At 35.7% G+C, this 19,549-nt stretch overlaps 1 long non-coding RNA gene and 1 pseudogene across 1 annotated transcript in view; both read left to right on the top strand.

The window, feature by feature from the left end:
• LOC130141859 (uncharacterized) overlaps positions 1-19,549 on the top strand; it is a 136,936-nt gene that overhangs the window by 39,647 nt on the left and 77,740 nt on the right. The gene's annotated exons all lie outside the window — the stretch shown is intronic.
• On the top strand, positions 589-18,547 carry LOC130141858 (3-hydroxy-3-methylglutaryl-coenzyme A reductase-like; annotated as a pseudogene).

Below are 19,549 nucleotides of genomic sequence, written 5' to 3'. Positions count from 1 at the left end.
AGCTTCATTTATGATGTCTAAGCAAAAGAAGTAATACTAGAAAGACTATCTTTCCAGAAGCCCGATTGTTACTTCTAAGGCACTTTGAAGTGGCAGTGTATAGAGCCCTCAATCCTCTACGGAAATCTCCACAGCACTAGGTTTGTACATGTAAATACTGAACTACAGTGTCCTGGTTTCAGCTGGGATAGTTAATTTTGTTATCAGTAGCTGGTACAATGCTGTGTTTTGGATTTGGTGTGAGAAAAATGTTGATAACATGCTGATGTTTTTAGTTGTTACTAAGTAATGTCTATACTAAGTCAAGGACTTTTCAGTCTCTCAGGCCCTGCCAGCGAGAAGGCTGGAGGGGCACAAGGAATTGGGAGGGGACACAGCCAGGACAGCTGACCGGAACTAGCCAAGGGGATGTTTCATACCATAGAACATCATGCTGAGTATATAAACTGGGCGGGGGGGAGGCGAGGCGGCGGCAGGGACCGGCTTGGCATTGGTCAGTGGGTGGTGAGCAACTGTGTTGTGCATCACTTGGTGGTTTGGGTTTTTTTTTTTTCCCCTTCTGGATTTTATTCCTCTCTTTCCTTTTCATTACAGTTGTTGTTATTATTATATTTTACGTTTAATAATTAAATTGTTCTTATCTCAACCCATGAGTTATACCCTTTTGCTGCTTCTCCTCATCCCTCTGGAGTGAGCAGCTGCGTGGTACTTAGTTGCTGGCTGGGGTTAAACCACAACATATAGAATGTCTCTATAAGTCAGACTACTATTTAAGCATCTTTTGAACTCTGGGATGTATTTATAAGACTCTGTGATGAATGTTATGTATATAAGTTGTTGATTTTGTGCAATGAGAAAAGCAAAGTCCCAGTACTAATGTATTTAAGAGAGTGGTTTATGGCATTTTGTTTGTTTCATGAGTAAACATCCTTGAAGAACTCGCCTAAAGGTACAACATGAAGTAAATAGACTAGGATGCAGTTTTTGTACAGAATATCCATGTTCTCAGATATGCGAGAGGTGTGAGAATTTCTATTGAATTTTATCTGTTTAAATCAGGGGTCCTCAAACTACGGCCTGCGGGCTGGATACGGCCCCCCAGGGTCCTCAATCCGGTCCCCAGTATTTACAGAACCCCCCCGTTCCCCCACCACTGGGGGTTGGGGGGGGAAATCAAGCAGCTGCAGATGACTGCCTGCCACTTCATCTGTGCCGGCCCCCTGTTTAAAAAGTTTGAGGACCCCTGGTTTAAATCAAAGGGAATGATGAAATGCATCAGTAACCTGGGAATTAGTTATCAGTACAAGAGAACTGTCACAGATTACTGTACGTGAGAAGGATTCATGTGTTTCAGATGGAAAAAAGAACTGGTTTATATGTGATAACTTGAATCACTGAAGAATATTGAGCAGAAAGTAGAGAACACACAGTTAGAGGAAGATAACATTGCGATTCCTGATGTTGAAGTTGAGTATTACCAACAATGGTTTGTTGGTAACATATAGTTAAGAAAGTTAATATTTTTGATAGGAAGAGTGAGTAGAAAGAAGTAACAGAATTTAGTGAGTGTTTACATAGAGAGGTGGTAAAAACAAGAAGTTGGAGTCAAAGTGGTACTAAGAGATGTCGTGAAAGTGGCGGAGTCTTACTAACAAGACTTTTTGAAGAAACGAGGGAGATGTGTATTTAAAAAAAGGATTAAGAAGGCAGGAGCAGATTGTATTGTATTTCAGAAGATTAGAAATGAATATGTTTTACATGGAAAGTTGAAGATGAGTTTCCTTACTCATCTGTTACTTAACTATTTTTTGGTTTGTTTGGATGGTTTTGGGGTTTTTTGGGTTGTGTTTGTTTTGTGTTCTCTTTTTTTTTTTCCTCCGAGAGATGACTTGCAGAAATTTATGTAGCTCTGTCCTTTTTCCCCAAATCTTGTACTTGCTTATATGAAATATTCTTTTGTTGCAGGTTTGCTAAGCATAGAAAAAGTCTTGAAAATGTTGTCTAGACTCTTTCAAATGCATGGCCTTTTTGTAGCATCTCATCCATGGGAAGTCATTGTGGGAACAGTGACTCTCACAGTCTGTATGATGTCCATGAAGATGTTCACTGGGATTGATAAGATATGTGGCTGGAATTATGAGTGTCCCAAACTTGAAGTAAGGGTTTAAATTCATGTTACAGTACTTTACTGTTAATCTGCAGATGTGGGGTTTTCTGTAGAATAAGATCAGGTTGTGATATATTAGAAAAGTAGCTATACAGAAACTTCTTTATTGCCTTCTTTTCCCATACTGGATATTAAAGCTGGATGCAAGCAGTGGTGCACCTACAGAAGGTTTTGTTAAGCCTAACTTTCAGTGGCATGGTATCTGATGAGCAGACATTTGATATTCATATTGTTTGCAATATTTTAATCTTTTTAAGACAAACTAGCAGTGATACTTATTTTATTCTAAAGCTTCATTTTTAGTGTGGCTTCACAATGGATTTTTTTTTGTTACTGAAACTTAACAGCAAGTTACTAATTAATGTAAAAGCTAACTAAATAACTTTGTATTTCTAATAGGATGTTCTGAGCAGTGACATCATCATCCTGACAATCATGCGCTGTATAGCAATCCTTTATATATATTTCCAGTTTCAGAACCTAAGGCAGCTTGGGTCAAAATACATTTTAGGTACTGTGTCTGTTTTTTTTCTTTTCTTCATTTTCTGTATGCATTTTAATTGTTTTTTTAAATATACATTGGTAATATAAAACTTTAATACTTATGTACAGAACAAGGTTATTTTAATTTTTTGCTAGATAGCAGAATAAATGTTCTGCATAGATCAAAGTGCAATTCTTTCTAAGAGAGGTTGTGCAGGTTTATATAACATTGGAAATATGATTATTGAAATAATTGTTTATTGTGTGAAACTAAAAATATAGAGCTCTTTCAGCAAAACTGAAAACCAGCTTAAAAGTGAGATTTGTGGCTTATGTTTCTCAGTCTTACTTTGAATGCAGTACAAATTTTAGATTTAAATATCTGTATAAAAGCAGCATCCTCATCAGTTTGTATCTTGACTGCTGTTTATGCACTCTGAGAGATGAGAATTGCCATTTGTTTGCTTCAGAATTGATCTAAAGGCATAATGTTTCTTTCTTCCTTTTTTCCTCCCTTTTCTTTCCCAGTGTATATATAAAAAAAGAACTTTCCAATATTTTATTTTAAAGGTATTGCTGGCCTCTTCACAATCTTCTCAAGTTTTGTTTTTAGTACAGTGGTAATTCACTTCTCTGATAAAGAATTGACAGGTTTAAAGTAAGTAATGAGTTGTTATTCTGGATTTCTTGCTTGAATTTTTTTCCTGTAGAATAAACCTTGAATTTTACTCTTAACACATGCCCCTTTTTCAGTGAAGGTTTACCATTCTTCCTGCTTCTGATTGGCTAATGAGCTTGCTCTTGAAAGATCAAATTTGCGCTCCGTTCCAACGCACAGGTTAGGGGGTTTTTGTTTGGCTTTTTGTTTGGTTGGGTTTTGCAATGGAGCTTTTAGATGTAATATTCAAAGATGAATAATCCAGGTGGAGACACACACAGGTGAATACTGTATTGGCAATATATGAAAAGGATCAGATTTAATCCATATTCTATATTCTGTATTGTCTTTTATTCAGATCAGTGTTCAAATGAATAACACTGTAAAATTAGTGTGCATAATCATGTGAACTAAGATAATTGTATATATCAGTACTTTATAGGTTCAAAACTTTAAACAGCAATGCTTATAGCTCTATTAAAGAGGCTAGAGTTCCTAGACTGAAGTCTTCCATTTGTTGATAGAAAACGGTTAATTTGTAGGGCTCAGGAGCAGTATATAAATAGACGTTTAATGTTATAATGCTGATACAGGAAAAAAAGTATATTTTTCTAAACAAAAATCTTAGCAGAACAAACATGGCATATGTGTAGATACATATTCATGCTCTAATATAATTAACACAGCGCAACATGAAGGATTGACAAGTCTTGCTCATTGTACAGTGGAATGGTCATTTCTTAATATTCTAAGTTCCGAAATAAATTAATTTCACTAAAAATATTTTTATACCTACAAAATACTTTACATGGTAATTGAGCATAATAATTGTGACAAAAATACAATGTAATATACCATAACATTGTATATGAGTATATTATATATGTGATATTATTTAATAATATACAACACACTATAATAATTATGAGTACAGAAATCTTTATTCATTTTCAAGAAAGTATTTCACAAGTAGGTTTTCACCACAGCTTCTCTCCCTCCAAACCACCACCACCAAAACAGCAGCAGACCTCTAGAGTTTACCATGCCTGGCTTCTGGAGGAATTCCTTTTCTCCCCAGGGGAAAGTTTTAGTGTCTTTTATGTCCTCTTTTCTGACAGCTGAATCTAGAGAATTAAATATTTTAAAAAAAAATAATAAAAGTTAGGATACAGATATGTGGTTGCAAGAACTTTTGAGATGCCATGACATAAGTAGCTTTTATTTTATGTCTTAAAGTGTAGTTCTGTTTTTCTGAATGTACTTTAGAGTTTGTGCCCATCAATGTTGTAAGAGCTTAGAATACTGATGAGCCAAAGATAGAGACTTTCAAAATTAAATAATCTTGTGTAAATAGATACTGTCAAAGTATAATAGTTTATGGGAAATGAAACAAGAAAATAATGTATTCTTTCATAATAGTTCACTTTCAGTGTCTGTTTTATAAGGCCTTATCACCATAACATGATTAGTAAATTGAGTAGTATTATGTACACTCCTTTACTTTGATTTTTGTCTTCATGCTAATGTATAGAAACTTTTATTTTTAGGATGAAGCAAGGGAAAATATTTCATGTGGAATGGCAATTTTGGGTCCTATGTTTACATTGGATGCACTTGTGGAATGTCTTGTGATTGCTGTTGGTACTATGTCAGGTGAGACCTTGTATCATTCCTGTTAACAACTTAAAGCAGCTGCTAAAATTTTCTCTTGGGCATTCTTAAAAATGAGTGACATTAAGTACATGCACACCTATTTCATATTCTTGCAAAAATTAGTGTTTCTAGAAATGACTCCAGGTGAAGTAAAGTTGTTCTAGTTCAATTAAAAATAACCAATCTTACTGTGTTCCCTCTCCCCAATTTTTTGATCTTCAGTTCTGTGTGCAGTAGCAGTTGTCTTTCCTTAAAAGGAGAACAGTTAAATGTAATAAGCAAAGGATTTTCATGTGCAAATAACTAACTTCTTTGTAAAATAAATTGCAGTCCCATAGTAGAGTATGAAAGTGGAGGTTTTTGTTTGTGTGTCTGGTTTTGTGTGTGTGTTTTGGATTTTTGTTTGTTAAAAAAAAAAAACTATTGCTCTACCTTAAAGGCATCTTTCAAAGCATTTGCTTTTTAAATTCTTTGGACCCTTTGGGGGTGGAGGGAAATGCATGTTAATAAGATATTTTCCTGTTTACATCGGGACACATGCACACACCCCCTCACTTTGATGTAGCATGTGGTTGTTTGGGGTTTTTTGAATGATTTATACTGTTAGCTCTTTCATCTTTATTAAGGGGGTTCTGTAATGCATATGTGACATGGCATATTGACATTTCCCGGATGCCAGACTTGTGAAAGAGTAGGTGTGATATATACTCTTTTATTCCCTGAACACTTAATTGGCCATTTTTCACAAGGGATTTCAATACATAATGTTGGGTAATTGTTCTTTGCTTAGATAAGGGAGGAGTTTCAAGCTTTCAATTTGAAGCTTTAAAATCTTAGTAAACTGTAATTATTTTTATATTTAGATTTATGCTTTAAAAAATTTCTGTATACCATACCAGAAATACATATTGTGCTTGGAATCAGCTAATACAAAATGACTAGGGCTTAACATGCTTGTTTTTCGCTAATCTAGACAGTTCCCTCTATAGTCTGCAGCATCAGTTTAATGGTTTATTTCTTACTTCTGTAACACTTCAAGTATATAGAAAGCCTGATATACATTCAAATGTTAAAAACTTTTTTTTTATGTAGGTGTATGACAACTTGAAATTATGTGCTGCTTTGGCTGTATGTCTGTTCTTGCCAACTACTTTGTCTTTATGACCTTCTTTCCAGCTTGTGTGTCCTTGGTATTAGAGGTAAGACCAACTTCAAGACAATATCAAGTTTAGTATTCAGAACCTGTGCTTCTTGTAGGCTACGCATTTCTTCACTGAGGTATATATGCTAGCATATTTGTCCTCCTTTTGCTTTTGAGGTGAACAGAGGGAATGCGCAGAAAGTGTTATGGTGGCTCAGCTGACGGGCAGTAACTTGTTAATGCCACTGTAAATGAGTCACACTCAATAGTATGAGTTCTGATCTAAAGCAGAGTAAACAAATTCTAATTTAAATTAATGGCTGTCCAGGGTTTTTCACTAGTTAAAGCCTAACGTAGGCTAAACAGTAGGCTGTAGGCCAACTCTTTTGTTGGTAATTTCTTAATGATCAAATAAAAATAGTGTTGAAACTCACTTGTTGGTTCTTCTAATATGTACTAAATAGTACCTATCTTTTAATTTTGTTATTTTTGAAGCTTTCAAGAGATAGTCGTGAAGGACATCCTGTATGGCAGCTTAGCCATTTTGCTCGTGTTCTGGAAGAAGAAAATAAACCAGATTCTGTAACACAGAGGGGGGTCAAAATGATTATGGCTTGTGGCTTTTTTTTCACTTGTAGTTATGCAATCAGTAAGATGTCCTGGTGCAATGAATAAAGCTTTTGTTTTCTATAGACTTGTGTTCTGCATCCCATTCGTCTAGTTTACCATGGTAATTTTTAATAATGTCCCCTGTATCTATACCTAAAGTCTTCCTGTGTATGCCATTTCTGTGCAAAACACTCGTGGCTTTCAGGTGTACTAATTCTTTCCCTCTTATCCCTACAGTGCCCTCAGCTTCCTCTGCTTATTACTTGAGCCAAGAGGAAGGATGTGGTGGGACAGGTTCAAAGCTATGAGTATTATGATAAGCCAAAAATGGTGTTGATGAGAGGCATGGAAAAATCAGCCTTTAGCTTTAGACTTCTGAGGCATGGGAAACAAAACAAACAAATGAACCTCAAAAAGTTTAATTTTGGTAGATTAGATACCTAGTTACAGTTGGAAAATTAATATTTGTTTTGTGTTTTTAATACAGTTGCTGGGTTTGGTTCTTGTTCATGTCCACGGTTGCTGGATAGTGGAACCAGCTGCTCAGAACAGTACTGTAGAAAATGCAGTGGGACTGGATGAGAATGCACCAAAGAGAATTGAACCTAATGTTTCATTATGGCAGTTCTACCTTTCTTGGTAGGCGACTTCACAGAAGTGTATTTCCTTGATTAAGGTCTATTCTCCAGTACTGTCAAGCTGTGGTCCTAGGGTACAATGTTTGCAAACTTGTGGATCTGACCACTGTAGGATTTCGTTGAACCAGGGATGTCATTTCATAAGAAATATTTCAGTATTGAACAAATGGCATAATCTCCTTGAATAAGAACATGATCAGGAGCCAACTGTCCTGTATGCATCACAACTCTATCTTTTCCCACTAGCACTGATGCCTTTCAGAGCACACTGGAAAATAAATTTTCTGACTGCACTAGAATAATTATGCAGAGCTTCTGACCATTCACATATAAGTGCAAAAGCCATGTCGGTATTGCTTTTCCTTCAACTCAACTGAAGTTAGTGGCAGCTGTGGTTCCATGTTACTCCTGAAAACTCAGAACTGTCTCTTAGGTTCCCCCCACCCAGTTCAACTTGCATCATAGTCATCATTATTGGTAGAAGATAATTGAAACTTTCTACTTTATCATTGGGAGATAGGTGTTAAATCAGTTTGTAGCTATTAAATAGTGAATATTTTCTAGTCATTTATCTTACTGGGACTGCTTTTTAACTAATATTTAGGAAATAGTTAATGAAATCTAAAAATTCTTAATACAAAGAATAATTTCTCTCCTACCCTAATCTAGCATACTTGAATGTCCTGCTAGAAACATCTTTTGACAGGAATTTCAGTAATTGTATAAATGATGATCAAGCTATTACCCTTTCTAAAGCAAAGGGATGTCAGAATGTTGTTATAAACAAACAAATCGTATATACCATGTATTTACTTCTTGATTTGTCATTTTTAGAATGTCCAGTATGGATATTGAACAAGTAATCACTCTTGGATTAGCCCTTCTCCTTGCTGCAAAATATATTTTCTTTGAGCAAGCAGAGACTGAATCTACACTCGCTGAAGAATCTTATAACATTTCCAGTGATGGTCCAGAAAAAGATCCCTGAGAACTGTCGCAGGAAGCAGTCTGGACTTCTGAAAAAAAATCAGATATCTGACACCGTAGAAGAAGCTTTAGTTCCCAAAGATGGAAATGGTAATTTTTGGCATTTTAAAGTCTGAAACTATTCCTGAATATTTGGAACAAATAGTGAAATCTGTGTTATCATGTTGTATTTGCAATCAAAATTTAAGGTTTTTGTAAATCAAAGTTCATTTTAATAATCTTTATGTAGTTGAAGTCATAAAACCTGTACTAGCAGAGTCATCAACCAAGGTTACATTTGTAGTTGGCAGTTGCAACCCTGCAGAAGCTTCTTCATTTTTTGATTAAAAAAAAAAAAAAGTTGAGTTACCTAAAGAACCACATTCTATTGTGGAATGTGTTTGCATACTTGGAAATGCAGAGGTATGGAAAAATAACTTTTTTTTTTTTTTAACCTCTACTGCAACATCTGATTTAAAAATTCTTACAGTTCATTTTCCAACTTTTAAATGATCTTATTGACTGTAATGTCATTCTTCAGAGAATTATATGGCTTTAATAACATGGGGGGGGATAGTGGGGCGGACGACAAAAAACAGCCTTTCATAAGTCACTTCTGCTCCAGACAGTTCCTGTTGCAGGTTTTTTTCCTCAGTACAGATGAGAAAAACGGATGGGTGTATGTTTTTGAAGTTGTAAAGAAATAATCTCTTATTATGAGTCTCCCTCTATCCCCAAGATTGGGGGGGAGCAGCTTCATCATTCCTGATATACCAGGTAACTGAAGCTTCATCATGTATGCATATAAGTTGGTGTCTGAGTAACAGGGGTATATAATCATATCCTGTCCTACTATAAAACTTGACATTGGCAGTTGGTTCCTTTAGATGTTCTCTGATATTGTCAAAGTTGTTACCCTTTTTCATTTGGAAACGTTCAAAAGGATTTTCACCAAGAGAATCTATGCTTTCTGTCCTGTCCTCACCCTTTACATTTCCAGAAGGGAGCAAAATTCCTTACTGATGCTGAGGTCATCAGCTTGGTTAATGTGAAGCATATTCCTGCATACAAACTGGAAACCATGATGGAAACTCGGGAGCGAGGTGTGTCCATTTGCAGACAGATGTTATCTAAGAAACTCCCTGAACCTTCATCTTTGCAATATCTTCCTTATAGGAATTACAATTATTCTTTGGTAAGTAAAAGACATACAAGCAAAACTCACTGCAAAACCATCTTCCAAATTCTGAAATATCTGCTCAAAGTGAATTAACAATGAGCTTGGTCAAAACTGGGGGGGGGGGGGAGGCAAACATAAGGCACTACCTTTTATTGATTCTGATGGTTTTTAAACCTAGGGAGGTAGGTAAATTTTGTAGCTTACCCAAAAAAACCATTTCCTCCCAAGGTATGCAGTTGCCTTATCTCCTACATGCAGAATTCTACTCATACTGAGCCTGAGTTCAGCTGAATGAAAATAGTACCTTGAGCTCAAGTTAAAATGGAACAATATTAAATTTTATTTAATAGTATTTAAAACTTAATAAGATTCAATAGGTCTGCCAAATACTAGACTTCAACAGTATTAGCTGTTGATAGCTGTAACTAACTTTTTGGGGTGGTGATTGGGTGCTTTATGGGTAGGGGTTTTGTTTTTTTCGCTAAGATACTTTGTTGTAGTTGCGTGTGTAGTATGTAACATGCTGTACTGTATCTCTGTACATGTAACCTTAATGATACCCTTTCTATTATTTTTGTAAGGTTATGGGAGCTTGCTGTGAAAACGTGATTGGATATATGCCTATTCCTGTAGGCATAGCAGGGCTGCTATTTTTGGATAACAGAGTTTCATGTCCCAATGGCAACAACAGAAGGATGTCTTGTAGCAAGCACAAACAGAGGATGTAGGGTAATACATGTAAGTATCGTTTGACTAGCTTGAAAAAAATTCTATATTATAAAACATATGTAGGGTGATACAGTGTGGTTTGGGTCTTGTTGGGTTTTTTTTGACTTCCTAAAAAATTGTGGTTTAACCCCAGCTGGCAACTAAGTACCACATAGCTGCTTGCTCACCACCCTCACCCCACCACTGGTGGGATGGGAAAGGTAAAACCTGTGGGTTGAGATAAGAATAGTTTAATAACTGAGATAAAATATAATAATTGTAATGAAAAGGGGGACAACAAAAAGAGAGAGGAATAAAACTGCAAGATAGACAAGTTGCTCACCACCTGCTGACTGATGCCCAGTCAGTCACTCAGCAGTGATCAGTGGCTCCTGGCCAGCCTCCCCCCCCCCCCCCCCCCCCCTAGTTTATATACTCAGCATGATGTTCTGTGGTATGGAATATCCCTTTGGCTAGTTAGGGTCAGCTGCCCTGGCTCGGCTCCCTCCCAGCTTCTTGTGTACCTGCTCACTGGCAGAGCATGAGAAACTGAAAAGTCCTTGACTTAAAGTATGCACTTTTTAGCAACAACTAAAAATCAGTATATCAATGTTATTCTGAGCCATTAATGTTATTAATGTCTACTGAATCAAAAAAACACAGCACTGTACCATCTACTAGGAAGAAAGCTAACTATCTCAGCCAAAACCAGGACAGAATTAAAGGTAAGATTACTGAAAGTAAATTTTGTTTCCCTTCTGCTTTGATTTTTAGCTTGATGGAGGAGCAAATAGCTGCATTCTGGCAGATGGGATGACTCGAGGACCTGCTGTAAGGCTGCCCACCGCTTGCCAGGCTGCAGAAGTGAAAGTTTGGCTTGAAAGTCCCAAAGGCTTTAAAATAATGAAGGAAGCTTTTTGACAGCACAAGTAGGTTAGTACAAGGGCTATTCCAGCCTTATTTCCTGATATAAGACTTCTATGGGTGGTAGAAAGCTCCTAATTGTATTTCTGCATAATGCAGTACAGGAAATTGCATACTCATTTGAGCTATCCCATGTAGTATGACAAAAGTCATTCTAGCTATATACCAAGGCTAGTTAGTAATAAACATTTTCCGATGATAAGTGGTAAACAACTAGATCATAGCAACAGATACATTTGCATTGTGTAATACTTAATGTGTAATTTTGTCTAAGCATTTAAAAATAAATATAAAAGCTTATTTGGATTTTTAGTAGTTATTATGCAAAAAGTAATTATTAACATCAGTAATATCATCTGAAAGGCTAGACTCCAAACTTTGAATTAATTTGTGAGGTTCCAGAGAATGCAGTATAAAATAATGCTAGAACTGAAATGTTTAAAAAATGTAAACCAATATTAATAAGTTTATTGTAAGCCCTAGACTTTCTTCTAAGACTTATGAATACCTGCTTTCTTTAGGAAGATTTGGAAAGATATTCCTTTATCAGTTATGTGTCTTACCAATTTTACAAGCGTCACCCAAGGACATATGTATATTTTTGGTGAGAATCAACTGCTGCTGTTTAAATGCAGTGTTTCCTAGGTTTTGTTTGATTCTTAGTCTGTATGAATAAATCTTTGACTTGTGGAGTTTGCACTGTTGCTGAAGATAGTGTGGGTTTTGCTTTTCTGTAAAACTGACAAGAATTTCCAAAGGCCTCACTTTTAATATATACCTGATAGTCAGATGTTCTAGGGAATACAAAGGAGTTAAATTTGTTAGCACTTCGGGATATTTTATTTCATGAAGTCCAGGGATAGAAAATGTAAAAAGGCAGTGAATGCTTTTAAAATGAACGTTTTAAAGTATTTACTTGAGAGAACTACATGCATGGTAGCTGTGACTGTTCATTCCTGTGCTGAGTTACAGATAGCACAGTGTAGTTAACAGTGCCATCTGCAATGATTTACTGTCATTTTGCCACTTAAAACTAATTTAATCTGTTTTTTCTTGAAGACTGTAAGTAATTTAAATTTTCTTGCAGGTTTGCCCGCCTACAAAAACTTAGCATCAGTTTGGCTGGTCGTAACCTTTATATCCGTTTTCAGTCCGGAACAGGGGATGCAATGGGAATGAATATGACTTCAAAAGTAAGGTCCAGTCCCCTTAAGTCTCTCTAATAAATGTGTATTTAAAAATAAATTGTATCCTACCAATCTGTGACTACCTGGCATGTGAAGACAGAAAGACAAGACATAGTGCTGTTTGCAGTACTATGAAATAATAAGTGTTTGAACTTGTCAAGTGTAAACAAGAATAGGTTGAGAACAATGAAAGAAAAAAGGTTAAAGTAACTGTGTGTTAACTTTTTAAATTTTTTTTTAAATAAAGTATTCTTGATAATATGGAAGTTAAGCTGTTTGCTCTGTTGCTTTGGGCCAAAGATTTTTATCCAGCAGTAATTAATCTATTACTGTGTTTATCACCACTTGTAAATAAAGGATTAGAAATCTGGTGAGTGGCAGCAAGAGGGTGTTCTCTAGTTTTGTTTGCTTGATTGGTTTGGTTTTGGGTTGTTTGTTTGGTTTTTTTTTTTTATGCAAACATGTGGAAGAACCTAAGACATCACCCGTAGACTGGGGGTGCCTTATGCTATTTGAGATAGCTTAATACTGATTGCCTATTCTATATACATTTAAAGGTACTAAATATAACAGACCTTTTGTCTGACTACTTAGTGTAGCAAAGCTCTTTCTGCTGTGTCCAAAGTGAATTAATTTCGTGCCTGTAGCATCTGCCTTGGTTCATGTATCCTCAGTATGGTAAGCATAAGCCCGTTCACCTAGAATGTATCCAGAGTCCATATGTACTGTGAAGAGCCAGCTATTCCAACTATAATCCCCAAAGTGGTTAGAAAAGGGTTAATGATAGATTATTATTTAATTTTTTCTCTCTCCTGTTTCAGGTTTCTTCCTGAAATAATGTTCTTTTCTTCAGCTGTAACTGATGATCTGATTAGACTTAATCTAATCTTGCTGTTCCACTGTCCTTGAGTAGCTTATTTTACAACCATAATGATATACTAGCCCTATATCTGTTTCTCTTTTAACAGGGTACTGAAAAAGCACTGGCAAGGTTGAATGAAGTTTCCTGATCTCCAGGTTATAGCTATTAGTGGTAATTATTGTACAGACAAAAAAGCTGCTGCTATAAATTGGATAGAAGGAAGAGGGAAGTCTGTTGTCTGTGAAGCAGTAGTTCTAGCTAAGGTTGTTAAAGATGTGTCTGCTTTATTTAATTTGTTTATAAAAATGTGGGCATTTTACAAAACCGATACTGTAAATATCTGATGTAAGTTGTGTTCCTTGTAAGAATGACCCCTACATGTATTTTTAGACTACTACTGTGAGAAGTCATGTTTTCCTGAGAATCTTTTACAGTAGGGTTGTTTTTTTTTTCCTTTCACTGTCTCTTCTAAGATAATGTGCTATATATCTAATGATGGAAATCTAGTTGAAGGCATTATAATTTTAACTTTTTTACCTTTAAAAAAAATGGTGCCATAGTTTGTTTGGTTTTTTTTAAAATATATATGGTTTTGTTGGTGGCTGTGTTGGTTGGTTGTTTGTGTTTTGGGTTTTTTTTACACACAATTTTGCCTGACACTGTGTGTGGTCATTTTGATCATTTCACTAGTTTGTTTCTTGCATGAACCTGACATTCTCTTCAAAGTTTATACGTCCCCCTACTACAATGAAAAGAGATAATCAGGTGCTTCACTTAATTCCAAAGCTGCTTTAGCTCCTTGCATGATGAAGGGTAACCTTCATAACCAGTGCCAGTCCTAGCCTCTGGGAAACTTGTTCCACATCATAAGGGCTATCTTAGATTCTTTTCCACCTGAGCTCAGAAGATTGGCTATGTGTGTCAGACTAAATCCATTGCTTGTTACCTGATTGCCAGCACCGGCCATGACCAACAATATCTAGAAAGGAGTTTACTACACCATAGAATAAACTTCCACCAACGTGTTCAAGATTGTGTGAATTGGCTCTTTAGTATTTGATGGATTTATTTATTTATTGCCCCCAGTAATTTGTCCAGTCCCTTCTATGAAACTACATAAACATTTAGTGCCAATACACCAAGCAGAATTCTACAGTGTAGTTACACCTTGTGTGAAGAACTACCTGTTGTTGTTGATATCATTTGATGATGCCCTAGTCTGTACTGGAAAAAATACTTAAGACTTTTATCTTTTTCTACCACTAAAGATTTTATATCTCTAACAAAGCTCTTCCACCTTCCCAACTAGTCTAATTTTCAGACTGAAAAGCAATAGTTTCTCTGAGGAATGAGTAAAAGGACTATCCTAGCATGAGCATCCTTATCTCTGGATCTTTTTCAAATCTAAAATTTCTAAAATTGAGTACAGAGTTGGACACAGTATTCAGTGTGTGTGTGCAGGCTGGATTTTATACATTGGCATAAATATGTGTTTTGAGTTTGCTTCCTAGTAGTTTCCTACTCTTCAAATTGATTGCATTTTTACTGCTGATTTGGTAGCAATATCTATTATAACCCCAAGATTTCAGGATAGGAGCCAATCCTCTGTGTTTAAGTAAATTTGGGGTGTTTCCCCCCCCCTCCTACTATGTACATTGAATTCTAATATATTAAACTTTATATTTTTCTAAGTATTGTAGACTTTGTGCAAATCTCTGTCATCAGTCACTATTCCTACTACACTGGAATAGCTTAAACTTTGTTCACAGCACTATCTTGTTTGTTCTCTTTGATTGTTTTTATACTAAATTCAGTGTAAATCCTGAAGGTATCAAAATACAGTCAATATAGTATAAATATGTCACTTAATTTGATATTACTGTGCACCATGTTTATTTAGCAGTGTAGCATAGTGTTTTGTTTAAACTCTTCAGTTTACCTCTGTATTCTTATGCAAAACAAAATTGGGGAGGGTTTACTGTCTGGAGCAACTTAGGAGAAATGTCACTATTATGTCAGGGTGAATTAATGGGATATTTCTGCCAAGTTGGTTTTGTTTGTTTCATACTGAAGATAAGTGAGAATTTGAAATGGAGAAGGTAGCTGATGAATTCTTCCTAAAGGTATGTGCAAGTCCAAACCCTTTACGCTGACTCTTCCATTGTTACTTGGATGATGCAGTCTGCATTTGAAAGACCTCCTTTTGAACAAAAATTAAAAGTAGATATCTGACAATGATTGAGCCAAATTCCATATGGAAGCAAATAAGGGGTGGGGGCTTACTTCCTTGCATATTTAGTATTTATACTCCTGCCTAAGGAATGGTGTAGTAAAAGTGTATCACTGCCTAGGTATTGAAGACAACTACAGAAGATATAATTGAAGTCAACATAAACAAAAATTTGGTGGGTTCCGCAATGGCTGGTAGCATAGGCGGCTACAATGCACATGCAGCAAACATTGTGACAGCTATCAACATTGCCTGTGGGCAGGTAGGTTTGTTTTACACCAACTCAGCTTTTCTTCAATTCAGTAATTCTTAATCAAACACTTAGTTGAGGGTTTGGTGTTGTGTGTGTGTGTTTTTTTTTTTTTTTTTTTTGTTTGTTTCTTCTTCCTGTTCTAAAGGATGCTGCACAGAATGTGGGCAGCTCTAATTGCATCGCTTTGATGGAGAGAACTGGTTTCACTAATGAAGACCTGTACATCAGCTGCACGATGCCTTCTATAGAAATAGGAACTGTTGGCAGAGGCACCAACTTGCTTCCACAGCAGGCCTGTTTGCAGGTATAAAGCAGAAAGTTTTAAAGCAACTTAGCTTCCTGAATCAAAGCTCACTTTCATGTTGTGTATGTTGTGTCCAAGTAATGTCGGAATGGGGCTTCTTGAAACTTGGTAGATTTGACATGAAAATTTTAGAATTATCTAATTGTTTTCATATATCCAGTTTTTAAAGCTCAAGATCTTTAATATTAAAGAGACTTAAAGCTAGTTGATTTGATATAATTTGGAAAGAGTTAATTTAAAATTTAGCATAAATTTACTTGGATTACATAGCATAATATTGCATATTTATCTCTTCAGATGTTAAGGGGTTCAAGGTGCAAGCCAAGATAACCTGGGTGAAAATGCCTGTCAGCTTGCTAAAATTTTATGTGCTACAGTGATGGCAGGGGAATTATCACTAATGGCAGCTCTTGCAGCTGGGCATCTAGTCAAAAGCCACATGATTCACAACAGGTAAGAAATGGAAAAATTATTTTCTTTCTCTACAGTTCCTCCCTTCTTCCAAATACACAAGAGTCAACTACATGAATAATTGTAACATATAATAGTTGAAATGATACAGTGCTATCTAATGTAGTTATCTTACTGGTTTTTTAGGTCAAAAATAAATCTACAAAAGCTTCAAGGAACCTGCACTAAGAAGGCAGCTTGAATACTAAAGCAGCTCATCTTTGAAATGAAGAATAGTTCTAGCAACTGACAAGGGGGAGGGGGGCAGGGAGGGAGGAGAAGAATCTGTGAAGTTCAGAATGAAAATCACCTTCAACTCCATGATTTTTGTGGAAGATAAACTTATAGATCAATGGACTTGTGTGAGACTACTTATGCCTTTGACCTTCAGTGGTTAAAGATGACATCATGAAAGAAGTCCTGTCAGATGTCTTGAACATGGCTTTGGAATTCTTAATATTGTGCATAATTTTCCGAAGGGTCAGTCTTACGTTTTTACAGGTTGAGATTATTTTGATTAGTAAGCTTCTGGTAAATACCAAGGTGAAAAGTGCTGTAATTTACTTCGTACATTTTAAAAAAGTTGTTCTAAACTTGGCTTGAATGCATTGGTCCTTGCCATCTTTATTTTCTGGTTAGTCAAGTATGTTTCTTAAAGTGATGGCAAGCCTAATCACTTTTCATGAACTCCCAATTTCAATTTTATTTGCATGTACAACTTAGGCTTTGAGACAATTTTATTGAATTGTATTAGTTTTATAGAAACCTCTGTCTATAGTACTTAAATTGCTGCTGCTTCAGCTAAGTAGCATTCAGTGTTATAACTCCACAACTTAGGTTATTGCTTCATAGAAAACTTGTTACCTACAAAGTGCTGAACTATTAAATATAATCTGTACTGAAGAAGACACTGTTTTTCCCTACAACTGTTTTGTCATTTTGTTCAGGTAGAAAGAATAGATTTTCAAACTAGTAACTCCAAAAACAATTACAGGTCAGACAGCTTAGTAATTCAAGCAAATGAAGTTTCTCAAAATTGTTTGAATGCACTCCTATCAAAAATCCCAGGAATCAAGAACAGATGCTTACACTTCTATTAAAAGAAGTCTCTTAAGGTATAGTGTGTCTGTATGTTCCTTTTTTCTTTCTTTTTTTTTTTTAACTGTTTGACACTTATTCCTCAGAAATAGGTGTGTATCCACTGCTTATGCTGAGAAAAAACGAAGCCAAAAAAAAAATCACACTGTTCTTTAAAAGGAATTAAAATATAAAAAACCCTAGTGTGAAACTTTTTTTTTGGGGGGGGGGGGGTGTATTTATGTTAATAAGAAATCTTATCCTTCTTTCAAAGAAAAGTACTAATTAAAAGGAATTCGGTGAAATGACATGTTAATGCAACAGGCAGTTTTTGTATTAAAATACTGTACTTGGACCAATGAAGCAGTCTTGGGTGTTCTTTATGTAATACAGAAAGGCCAGGTTTATTCTGGTTTGATTCACCTTTTGGAAGACTGCTAAATGCATCACCTTGCCTAATTAACAATTTTCCTCCTGTGATTAACGTTTGATGGGGTTTTTTTGTGGGTGGAGTTTTTTGGGTGGTTTTTTTTGTGTGGTTTTCCATTGTTGTGGTTTTTTTCTGTTTCTTTGGGGTTTGTTTAGGGGGGAGGGAATTAATCAGTGGGTTGGACTGGGTTTCTTACAGGAATGCAGCAGCATTCCTAAAGGGGTGACTAACAGAGGTATTCTAGTGTGCAAGTTTGATATATATCATGATGGGTTGTTGTAACCAACACACTAATACATTGTAATGAACTTATAAAGCTAATGTGCAAGCATGAAGATGTACTACATGCTGCATATGTTATGATAGCATGTAAATATCATTTAATGTTTATCTTCCTGCAGTACTGTTGCTAATAGCTACCATTTTATTTAAGGAAAGTTGGCACTACTTTGTTTCTATGTTCATTCAGTGATCTTATTTAAAGTAACACTGTACTAGCAATAAATGGTGGTTCAGTGTTCATTTTGATGTATTAAAGTTACATTCTGTCTTGTAGAATTAACATTTTTGTATTATTACTAAATTGTGTCCACTTTGGTACAAAATTACTTTTTCAGTTTCAGTAAAAAATGGAAAATTATATTGGCTTGATTGTGATATTTTAAGCTTATTTCATGGCTTAGTGAAATATTTTATGTTAAAATAAGAGGATTAAGGAAAATGACTAGCATACAGTACTAAACACAGTGGAGTTATGATACCAGAACCTCTCACCTTGTTTGCAGAAGCCTGTATACATTTATTCATCAAGCTGAATTATGCAGTTTGCCCAAATGGGAGAACTAATTCACCATTAGCAATGCCTTCTGTTGACGCCTATTTGGGTGTTTCTCTTAATTTCCAGAAAACTGTTGAATTACACTTTTGGTAGTTTCTCATAGTTTCTCAAAGTTTCTCATAGTTTCTCAAAGTTTCAAAGGTGCTTTTCAGTCTGTCAACTTGTTACCTGAATTTTAAACACTGCTTTCACCAGGAAAATGTAATTTTATCAAAATACACAGTGCTGCATGTTCTTGCAAGACAGGTTAAGCTGGAAGAGTAAAAGAACCTGTTAGTATCACATAAAGAACTGTTTGACATTCTATTCTGATAAGAACTGCATGTTAGCAGTGAAGGGGTTAAGCTTTTAGTCAGTGCCCCACTACAGATGCTGGAAGCTGTAAAAAGAAATCCTGTGTCTGTGCATTTCTTGTATAAGGTTTCTTTCTTTCTTGTTTTTTTTTTTCTTTCTCTCTGTCACTTTTCTCTGTTTTTTCCCTCTTCTCAACTATAGTTCAACTGCCATGTCTGATCTTGGTAATGTATATCAGTCTGTAATCTGACATACACTGCAGCCTGTGTTTTCAGTCTCCTCAGTGCTACAGGTTTTATATCTGAATTGGAAGTTACCCTTTCATAGGTGTTAAAAAGGTTAGGGAACTGAAGGGTTCTTATTTCCCTGCATACGCTACAGTAGAGGATTTCAACATCACTGCAAAATTTGTGTAGCAAAACTGTTTCAGTATAAGAAGTCCTGTTTGTTTTGAGTACTTGGCAAAACCAAACCAGCTGTCTGGAATCAAGTTTCTA

Source organism: Falco biarmicus, chromosome W (genome assembly GCF_023638135.1).
Source record: "Falco biarmicus isolate bFalBia1 chromosome W, bFalBia1.pri, whole genome shotgun sequence".
In the NCBI taxonomy this organism is placed as follows: domain Eukaryota; kingdom Metazoa; phylum Chordata; class Aves; order Falconiformes; family Falconidae; genus Falco; species Falco biarmicus.
This window is presented reverse-complemented; position numbering and strand designations above follow the sequence as displayed.